Source organism: Coenobita brevimanus, chromosome 57 (assembly GCF_032717465.1).
Source record: "Coenobita brevimanus isolate Jiangsu-jjx chromosome 57, ASM3271746v2, whole genome shotgun sequence".
Classification (NCBI taxonomy): domain Eukaryota; kingdom Metazoa; phylum Arthropoda; class Malacostraca; order Decapoda; family Coenobitidae; genus Coenobita; species Coenobita brevimanus.
In genome coordinates, this window is record NC_137010.1 from 21287198 (window position 1) to 21296357 (window position 9160).

Consider the following 9160-nt stretch of genomic DNA (forward strand, 5'->3'; position numbering starts at 1 on the left):
AAATAACAGAACAGAGGAAGGAAAAACAAATGAGTAAAAAAAAATAATCCATACACCAGATTACTGGTGTCCTCCGTTCATAAAATATCTGTAACAGTTAGACTTGAACAGTTGTGGGTTGAAATTTGGAGGGAAACAACTCTGGGAAAGCAAGTTCCAGAGAGATGCAGTTCGGGGAATGAAAGAATTCTGATAGGCAGAAGTTCTGCAATATGGCTGAGTGACATTCCAGTCATGAGCGCAACCAGATGCCTGTGTAGCACGAGGGAAGGCATGGAGAGGTGGCACCATGGACGCAACTTCGTCTGAGCATTTGCCAAAAAAATATCTGTAAAATAATGCAAGGGAGGCAACATTCCTTCTTACTTGCAGGGGAGGTAGTTTATATGTAATGGCAGGGTTGTTAATGATTCTAACAGCTTTATTCTGAATTTTGTCTAGTTGTCTTAATGCAACCTCTCCACAACCATTCCACAAGGGTGAGCAATATTCAAGCTGAGAACGTACATGACTTATAAATTATAGCTAACTGCTCATCGGCGAAGAAGTTACGGACTCTGTACAATAATCCAAGTTTCTTTGAGGCGGTTTTAGCAAGTGATCTGACATGAAAGGTCCAGCTGAGGGCACTGTTAAGTGAGATGCCAAGAATTTCAATACTTTTGGAGATGGGAATATTAGCAGCAGTGAAGGTAATGTACAAATCTGGCAATATCTGTCTATTAGTAAACTGTATATATTTAGTTTTACTAGCATTAACCCTTTAAACGCGGCCGTGAACAGTCGACCCCCCCCCCGAGTGGCGGGGTTGTATCGCGGTCTGAGTACCTGTAGGAAAATATTAGCCAAAAATCAGAGATTAACCCTAGAACATTATACTTGGTATGGCAGACAGTACTTACATTCAACTTTCTCCAGAGACAGGTGTTGAGCCTTCGTGGACTACCCAAGGACTTGTGGAGACTTGCAAAGTTGGGTAACCAAATCTTCACTTTAACACCTCCAGCAACCCGGTTTCCCCTCTACCACAGCCTCATTCTGTCACAGTAAACTTTATACTACAACGTAAAGGTAGTTTGGAATCCGTATTTGTACAATAAGCACTGAAAATAAGGCTAAAATCAACGGAGCGTATGGCCGACCTGCAGCGCGGCAGCGGTCTTCCCGTCACTCAACAAACATTTCCATTTTCACAGCTAAAAACATGTATACTACATTATTTTCAATCATATTACTTCCCAAAAGATCACCACGGCACGCTTTTTATTCTGCCTTATGCCCGTCACTTTATTCTCGTTCCTGTCAGCCGCTTGCACTGACTCGGAAGAGCTAGAACTCGCCATAATGTCACTTTGAAAGCCTGCGGTAAACTGACGTTGAACAGGGGCAAACCGTGCGAAAAAAAGCTAGTGTTACAACTGGGGAAACAAGCGTTTCCTATTAGCATTAACTGTTTGTGAGAGGAAAGCGCAGATTTACAGTTCTGAGCAGTCAGAGCGCTGCCATGTATCACAGCCAGGCTGGCCGGGCCGTGGGGGGGGGGGAAACGCGATACTTGGCAACAACGGAGGTCAGTAATACAAAGGTAAAGTATGCTAATTGTAACTAAAGGGTGGTGGTACTGATAGACAATACTAGCTGGAGCCTGCTTGCCCGCGGTTATTCAAAATTTACTAGAATTGCAAACGCGACGCTCTGCCGTTATGTCCTTTTCGCCAAGCGTCACAAACGCGACGATCCGCGTTTAAAGGGTTAAAAGAGACAAGGTTGCTTTGTCCCCTCTTAGTCAGTCTTTCATTCTCCATTCTCTTCACATGTCCAAACCACCTCAGTGTATTTCTCCTAATCTTCTCAACCACATCCACATACACCCCACAACGTTCCTTCACTTCTTCATTCGTCAACCTGCCCCTCCACGTCACTCCACATGCTCCTCTCAAGTAACTCATTTCCACTGCTCTCACTCTTGACTTGTTCCCCTCTTGCAAGGTCCACGCCTCACTTCCATACGTCAGGGTAGGGATCACAATACTATGATGCAGTGACTTCTTAACTTCTATACTCACCTCCCTATTTCTCATCACTGCTTTCAGTGTACCAACAACCTTCCTTCCCTGCTGTACCTTTTCATGCACTTCATCCTCCAAAGTTCCATCCTTACTCATCACATTACCCAAGTACTTGAATGCACTCACATTCTCCATATCCTCACCATCCAACCTCACTGCACATTCTGTGACTTCATTCCTCTCAAACACCGTAACTTTACTTTTGTTTACATTAACTCTCAGATTCCTCCTCCTACACACTGTCCCAAATTCATTCACCAAACCTTGCAACTCCCATTCAACTTCACTCAACAATACTGTATCATCAGCAAACAGCAACACCGGAAGTTTCCAAATCTCACCCTCATTCATTAGAGCCACCCCCACATCCACTGCCCTACCTTGCACCTCCTTTACAACCCCATCCATGTATATATTAAACAGCCATGGAGACATCATACAACCCTGTTTCACTCCCACATTGAGATCAAAGAACTCACTCAGCTCACCATCCACTTTCACCGTAGCCCTAGCTCCCTCGTACATACTCTTCACAGCACTCAACAATTTCCCCTCCACTCCATATATTCTTAATACCTTCCACATACCCTGCCTATCTATTCTGTTATAAGCTTTCTCCAAGTCCATGAAGGCAGCATACACTTTCCTTCCCTTCTCTAGATACTTCTCCACTAAACATCTTAGAACAAATATCTGATCTACACACCCTTTTCCCTTCCTAAATCCCCCTTGTTCTTCTCCAACTAGCTCCTCTGTCATATGCTTAACCCTATCAATGAGTAAGAAAAGGAACCACATATTATTTGCTTAACTGAAAGAAAATTAACTCCAAGGATATCAAATGATACCATGACCTTGGAGGAATACAATACTGTATATGGAGAAGAGATGGGAATTTTAAAAAAGGAGGAGGAATTATAATATTAACAAAGAAAAACCTACTAGTCAAAGAAATAGAACTAAATATACTCTCACAAGTAGAACTGATTGCAGCAGAGATTAATACATCTGAAGGTAAAGCAATTGTGGCTAATTTATACATGCCACCCAAAACAAACACTTAGGAAAGAGGTGAATATGAAGACCTGGCAGAAAGAACAAATCAAAGTTTAAGAGCATTACTACACAGAATGGAAGAGAAATCTGAATGAAATATATTAGCTGGAGATTACAAATACAAATTGGATTACTCTAGATGTACGAAGCCATAAAAGCTGTTGGGACCAAAAGCTCCTGGATCTTGTGCAGGAGTTTTTCCTAACACAACATGTAAAGGAAAACACTAGAAAAAAAGGACTTGATGATCCATCAGTACTAGATCTTATATTAACTAAGCAGACAAATGATACTGATGATATATCACCCTCCATTCGGCAAAAGTGACTAAGCAGTATTAAATTGCAACTTCAGGATTACATATAACATAGTTAACAGTAATGAGTTACAAAAAGGGCCTAAACTACAAAATGGGCAACTACCATGACCTAAAGAAGTACTTCTTAGAAACTGATTGGGAAAAGAAGCTTAGGGGACAAGATTTAAATGTTACATATAGAAAATTCTGTGAACTTTATGAAACAGGAGTCCAAAATTACATCCCACAGCACATAGAAAATTCTGTGAAATTTATGAAATAGGAGTCCAAAATTACATCCCACAGCACAAAAAAACTATCTATCTATCTATCTATCTATTGCCAGACGCCTCAATCCCGTTTGGGGTGGCCACAAACAAATCGCCTCCAAGTCACCCTGTCCCCCGCCATTTCACTGCCCTGCTCCCAACTCACACCCCCCTCTCTCATATACCTCTCCACCCCATCCCTCCATCTCATCCTCGGCCTCCCCCTCCCTCTTCCCCCCTCCACCTCACTCACATACACTCTCTTCGTCAGTCTTTCACCCTCCATCCTCTCCACATGGCCAAACCATCTCAGTGTGTTCCTCCTAACGCTTCCTATCACATCCACATCAACACCACAACGCTCCTTTATATCCTCATTCGTCAGCCTGTCTCTCCATGTGACTCCACATGCTCCTCTTAAATAACTCATTTCCACTGCTCTCACTCTTGACTTGTGTCCTTCCAACAATGTCCAAGCTTCACTTCCGTACGTTAGAATTGGTATCACAATACTGTCATGTAGTAACTTTTTCACTTCCATGCTCACTTCCCTGTTTCTTATCACTGCTTTCAAAGAACCAGCAACCTTCCTTCCCTGCTGTACTCTTTCAAGCACTTCACCCTCCAAACCTCCATCCTTACTCATCACACTACCCAAGTACTTAAACATACTCACATTTTCCAATTCCTCACCATCCAACCTCACTGTCCATTCACTGACTTCACCTCTCTCAAAGACCAACACTTTACTCTTCCCTACATTCACCTTTAGATTCCGTTTCTTACACACTCTCTCAAACTCATCCACCAAGCCTTGCAGCTCCCCTTCGTCTTCACTCAACAACACAGTATCATCTGCAAACAACAGTACAGGGAGTTTCCAAACACTATCCTCTCTCACCAGGGCCACTCCAACATCCACTACCCTACCTTGTACCCCTTTTATTACCCCATCCATGTACAGATTGAACAACCATGGAGACATGACACATCCCTGTTTCAAACCAACTTTCAAAGAGAAAAATTCACTTAGTTCACCATCCACACGCACTGCAGCCTTCGCACCATCGTACATACTCTTCACAGCATTCAATAACCTCTCATCTACTCCATATATTCTTAACACTTTCCACAATCCTTGTCTATTCACCCTGTCATATGCTTTCTCCAAATCCATGAAAGCCACATACAACTTCTTTCCCTTCTCTAGAAACTTTTTCACTAAAGATCTAAGAATGAATATCTGATCTACACAACCTCTTCCCTTCCTAAAGCCTCCCTGTTCTTCTCCAACTAAATTCTCTGTTCTTTCTCTAACTCTGTCATTAAGTATCCTACCATACACTTTTCCTATTATACTAAGAAGACAAATGCCCCTATGATTACCACACACTTCTTTTTCCCCTTTTCCTTTGTACAAGGGAATAATTATACCTGACTTCCAATCCTCCGGGACTCTACCTTCCTCCCAGGCCAATCTGCACATCTTCCACATCCATTCTACTACTATCTCTCCCTCATGCTTCAGCATTTCACCACACACTCCATCAATTCCTGGGGCTTTCCCCGATTTAACTTTCTTCATTGCTTCCACAACTTCTGTCCTACTGGTTTCTTCCTGTCTTCTCACCTCCCTCCTTCTCCCAGCCATTCCCCAGCCACTTATACTCACATTGCTTCCATCCTCTACGTTCAACAATTCCTTAAAGTGTTCTCTCCATCTGCTCACTTTTTCTCCCTTCTCCACTAGTAATCTACCATTTTTATCTTTCATTCCCCTACTAACTTCACTTCCACCCTGTCTTACTCTTTTCACCTCTCTCCAGAACATTTTCTTACAGTCCCTCCACTTTACACTCAAATTCCTTCCAAATTCCTCATCCACTCTCTTCTTACTCTCTCTTACTAATCTTTTCACCTCTCTTTCTTTCTTTCTACATATAACTCTCTCTTCCGCCTCTCAACTTCTTCCACTAATGAAAATAAAGAAAAGGTAATACAGAATGTAAAACATCAAAAGTAGAAAAAAGACTTGCTGTGCAACAGATACAGAAGACACAATAGTAAGAGGGTATATAACAACTATAAACAGGCAAGAAATGATTATACAAAGATAAGGAGGAAGACTCAAAAACAGACTGAGGAAGACATTATAAATAAAAAGTAGTGATCAACCAAAGCTTTTTTACAGTTACATTCGAAGCAAAACCGAAGTTAAAGATAAAATACAGTCCATTACACATAAGAGGATCATCTATTCACAAAAAAAAGATATTTGCAAAGTACTATATAAAAACTTCTAATCAGTTTTTACAAAAGAAAATAATTTTGAGAGAGATGATACGGAACATGCATGTCCACACATATTACCAGATATACAAATACAGTATCTGAAAAGGAAGTACAGGAAGAGTTAAATAAATTAAACAAAGAAAAAGCACATGGTCCTGGCAAAATTTCAGGTTAGGTGCTACGTGAAAGTGCAACAGATATACCTATATATTAAATACTCAAGGAATCCTTAGGTCATGGTAAACTACCTGATTTTTGGAAGAAAGCAAACACTGTTCCCCTATTCAAGAAAGGGAATAGACAGAATCCACTCAACTACTGATCAGTATCACTGACCAGTGCTGTAATTACTAGAAAAGCTGATAAGAAAAGTTTGGGTAAACCATTTAGAAGGACACAATATTATAACAAAGGCAGTTCGGTTTGAGAAAGGGAAAATCATCTGTTACTAATCTACTAAGCTACTATGATAGATTTGCAAAAATGAGAAAGATGGGTGGACAGTACCTATCTAGATTTCAGGAAAGCACTTGACAGAGTATCACACCAAAGACTTTTTATGGAAACTGTACCATCAAGGAGGAATCCAAGGCAATCTGTACTGTTGGATGCAAGATTTTCTTAGAAAAAGGGAAATGAGAACAATACTAATGGGTAATTACTCATCATGGAGGGAAATGACTAGTGTTGTTCGACTGCGCTCAATGCTGGCGCCAATTATGTTTTCAGAATACACCGGTATAAATGACATAGACAGTAACACCGCAAATGGAAGTTATCTAAATATGTTTGCTGACGATGCATAAATACAAAAGAGAATTGCTAACACACTCTTGCAGAGAGCTACGGGAAGAATTAAATGAACTTAATGAATGGAGCAATAAATGGCAAATGGAATTCAATGTGGACAAGTGTCATGTAATTAAGTTCGGTAAAAGTGGAAAAAGACCAGATTAACCCTACCCATATCAGAAAGAGAAAAGGACCTAGGTGTGGTTATCAATAACAATCTCCAGATGACCACATCGGTAAGAAGGTACAGAACATGTGTTGCTTGCTAATATGAGAAGAGCATTCACATACATAAATGAAGACTTGCTGATAAAGATAATACAGTAACATCATTCATCAGACCAAACCTGGAGTATGCTTCAGTAGTCTGGAATCCTCATCTCAAACAACACATAGATAAAATTGAAAACTTACAAAGGGCAGCTACATGATGGGTACTAAGCTCAAGGTATCTAAGCTATGAAGAAAGACCAGAAAAACTGAATCTACCAACACTACAGGAGAGAAGGAAAAGAGGGGGACATGATTATGGTATATAAATGCATCTCAGGGAAAGATAAAATAGACATAAATGAGTATATAACTTATGGGGAAGCATCAGCAAGAGGACACTGAAAAAAAAATACATAAAAAGAGAGGTGATAAAGACATAAGGAAATTCAGTTTCCCAAATAGGGCAACTGATCAGTGGAATGCACTACTGAATAAAATAGTGTGTGTGAAAACAATTCATAAATTCATAACTTTAAGGATATGTATGATAAAAGTCATTTGTACAAGGGACAGTAAGAGCTTGACTCATTCCTGATAAGATACAATTTGGTAGGAACACACACACACACACAAACACACACCAGTTGCTGACAGAGGAGCAGTTCCGAGCTGACTGTGGGGAAATAACGCTAAAACATCTGCGAAAAGGAGGCCAGCCTAATGTGATTATGTGAACTGAATATGTGAGTGGTGGTCCTGTCTGATACTGGTAAAAAAACGGAGGGTTTAGTCACATAAGAGCGGAAGACACAGTAAAAGTTTACAATTTTTGTATGAGTGTATAATGGCGGAAGGAGAGAGGCCATTGGTTACGTCCAGTGCAGGTGAATTTGAGTGATTCACCAATGAAGACCAGAGTGGAGGGAGTATGAAACTGAACCAAAGAGGAGTAGCAGGTGTAGAGTAAATGGCTGAGAGGAATGCCCAGGAATTAAAAAAGGTATGGTCAGTAATTACAGTTGCAGGAACAAACACTGCAACAAAAGAAGAGACTAAGGAATTGCAAAACAAGGTAGAGGCCTGTTAACGTACTGCAGAGCAAGAGAGAGAAATATCAAAATTAAAAGTGAGTAATGATTCAGCCTCTAATGAAACAGAACAGCTTAAAGGAGAAAATAAGAGGTTGGAGGAAGAAAGGGACAGGATGAAAAGTAAATTCGAAGAGTATGAATCAAAAATAAATATGCAAGATGAAAGCATTAAGGAAATCAAGGATGAGCATTAGGGGTGGAAGAAAATTTAGGAAGAAGGGAAAATAAATCTAAAGATTACAGAACAATGGAAGAAACAAACCAAGAAAAGGTAGGGAAGGGTACTAAAATGTAAAGAATCACTTGTGAGAGATGCAGCAGACAAGAAAAAAAGCGTGATTATCTCAGGTTTGAAAGGAAAACCTATGCCAGTGAGGTTGGAAAGAGAAAGGGAAGAACTGGGAAGGACAAAGGAAATAGTGTCAATAGTTATGGAAGGAAATGACGAGCAGATCGAAGAAGTGTTTAGGCTGGGAAAATATGTGGAGGGATCGGCAAGGCCACTCAAAGTAAAATTTCAATCTCAAGTCACAGAAAATGAAAGAGTCAACAAGACCCGGAAATCAGCAGATATGGAGAGATTCAAAAATATCTGGATAAGGAGAGATGCAAATGAGGAAGAGAGAGCTAAAATAAAGGAGCTTGTTATGGAAGCTAAGGAAAAAAAACAATAAGAGAATTGATGAAAAGCTGGTAGAGTTCTTTTGGAGAGTTATGGATCAGAAATTGAGGAAGTGGTACCAAAGAAGAGAGGGAGAGAGAACGACATAATAAAAAAAAGGCAAAAAGATTGAAAGTGGTATAAGCTAATGTAGATGGTCTAATCTCAGCAAGGCTGGAAACAGATGATTTCTTAAGGGTTAATGAGCGAGACATTATGTGCTTTGCAGAGAATATCGAAATCCAAATGGGAGATGGGAAATACAAACTATGGAGATGAGATAGGAAAAAAAAATGGGAGAAGGAGTGATGATAACAGTGAAGAACAACATAAATATGGATAATGTGGAAATGGGAGAAGGTAGGACTGAAGTGATAAACATGATAATAGAACCAGGGGGAAAGGTAAGAAAGACATTG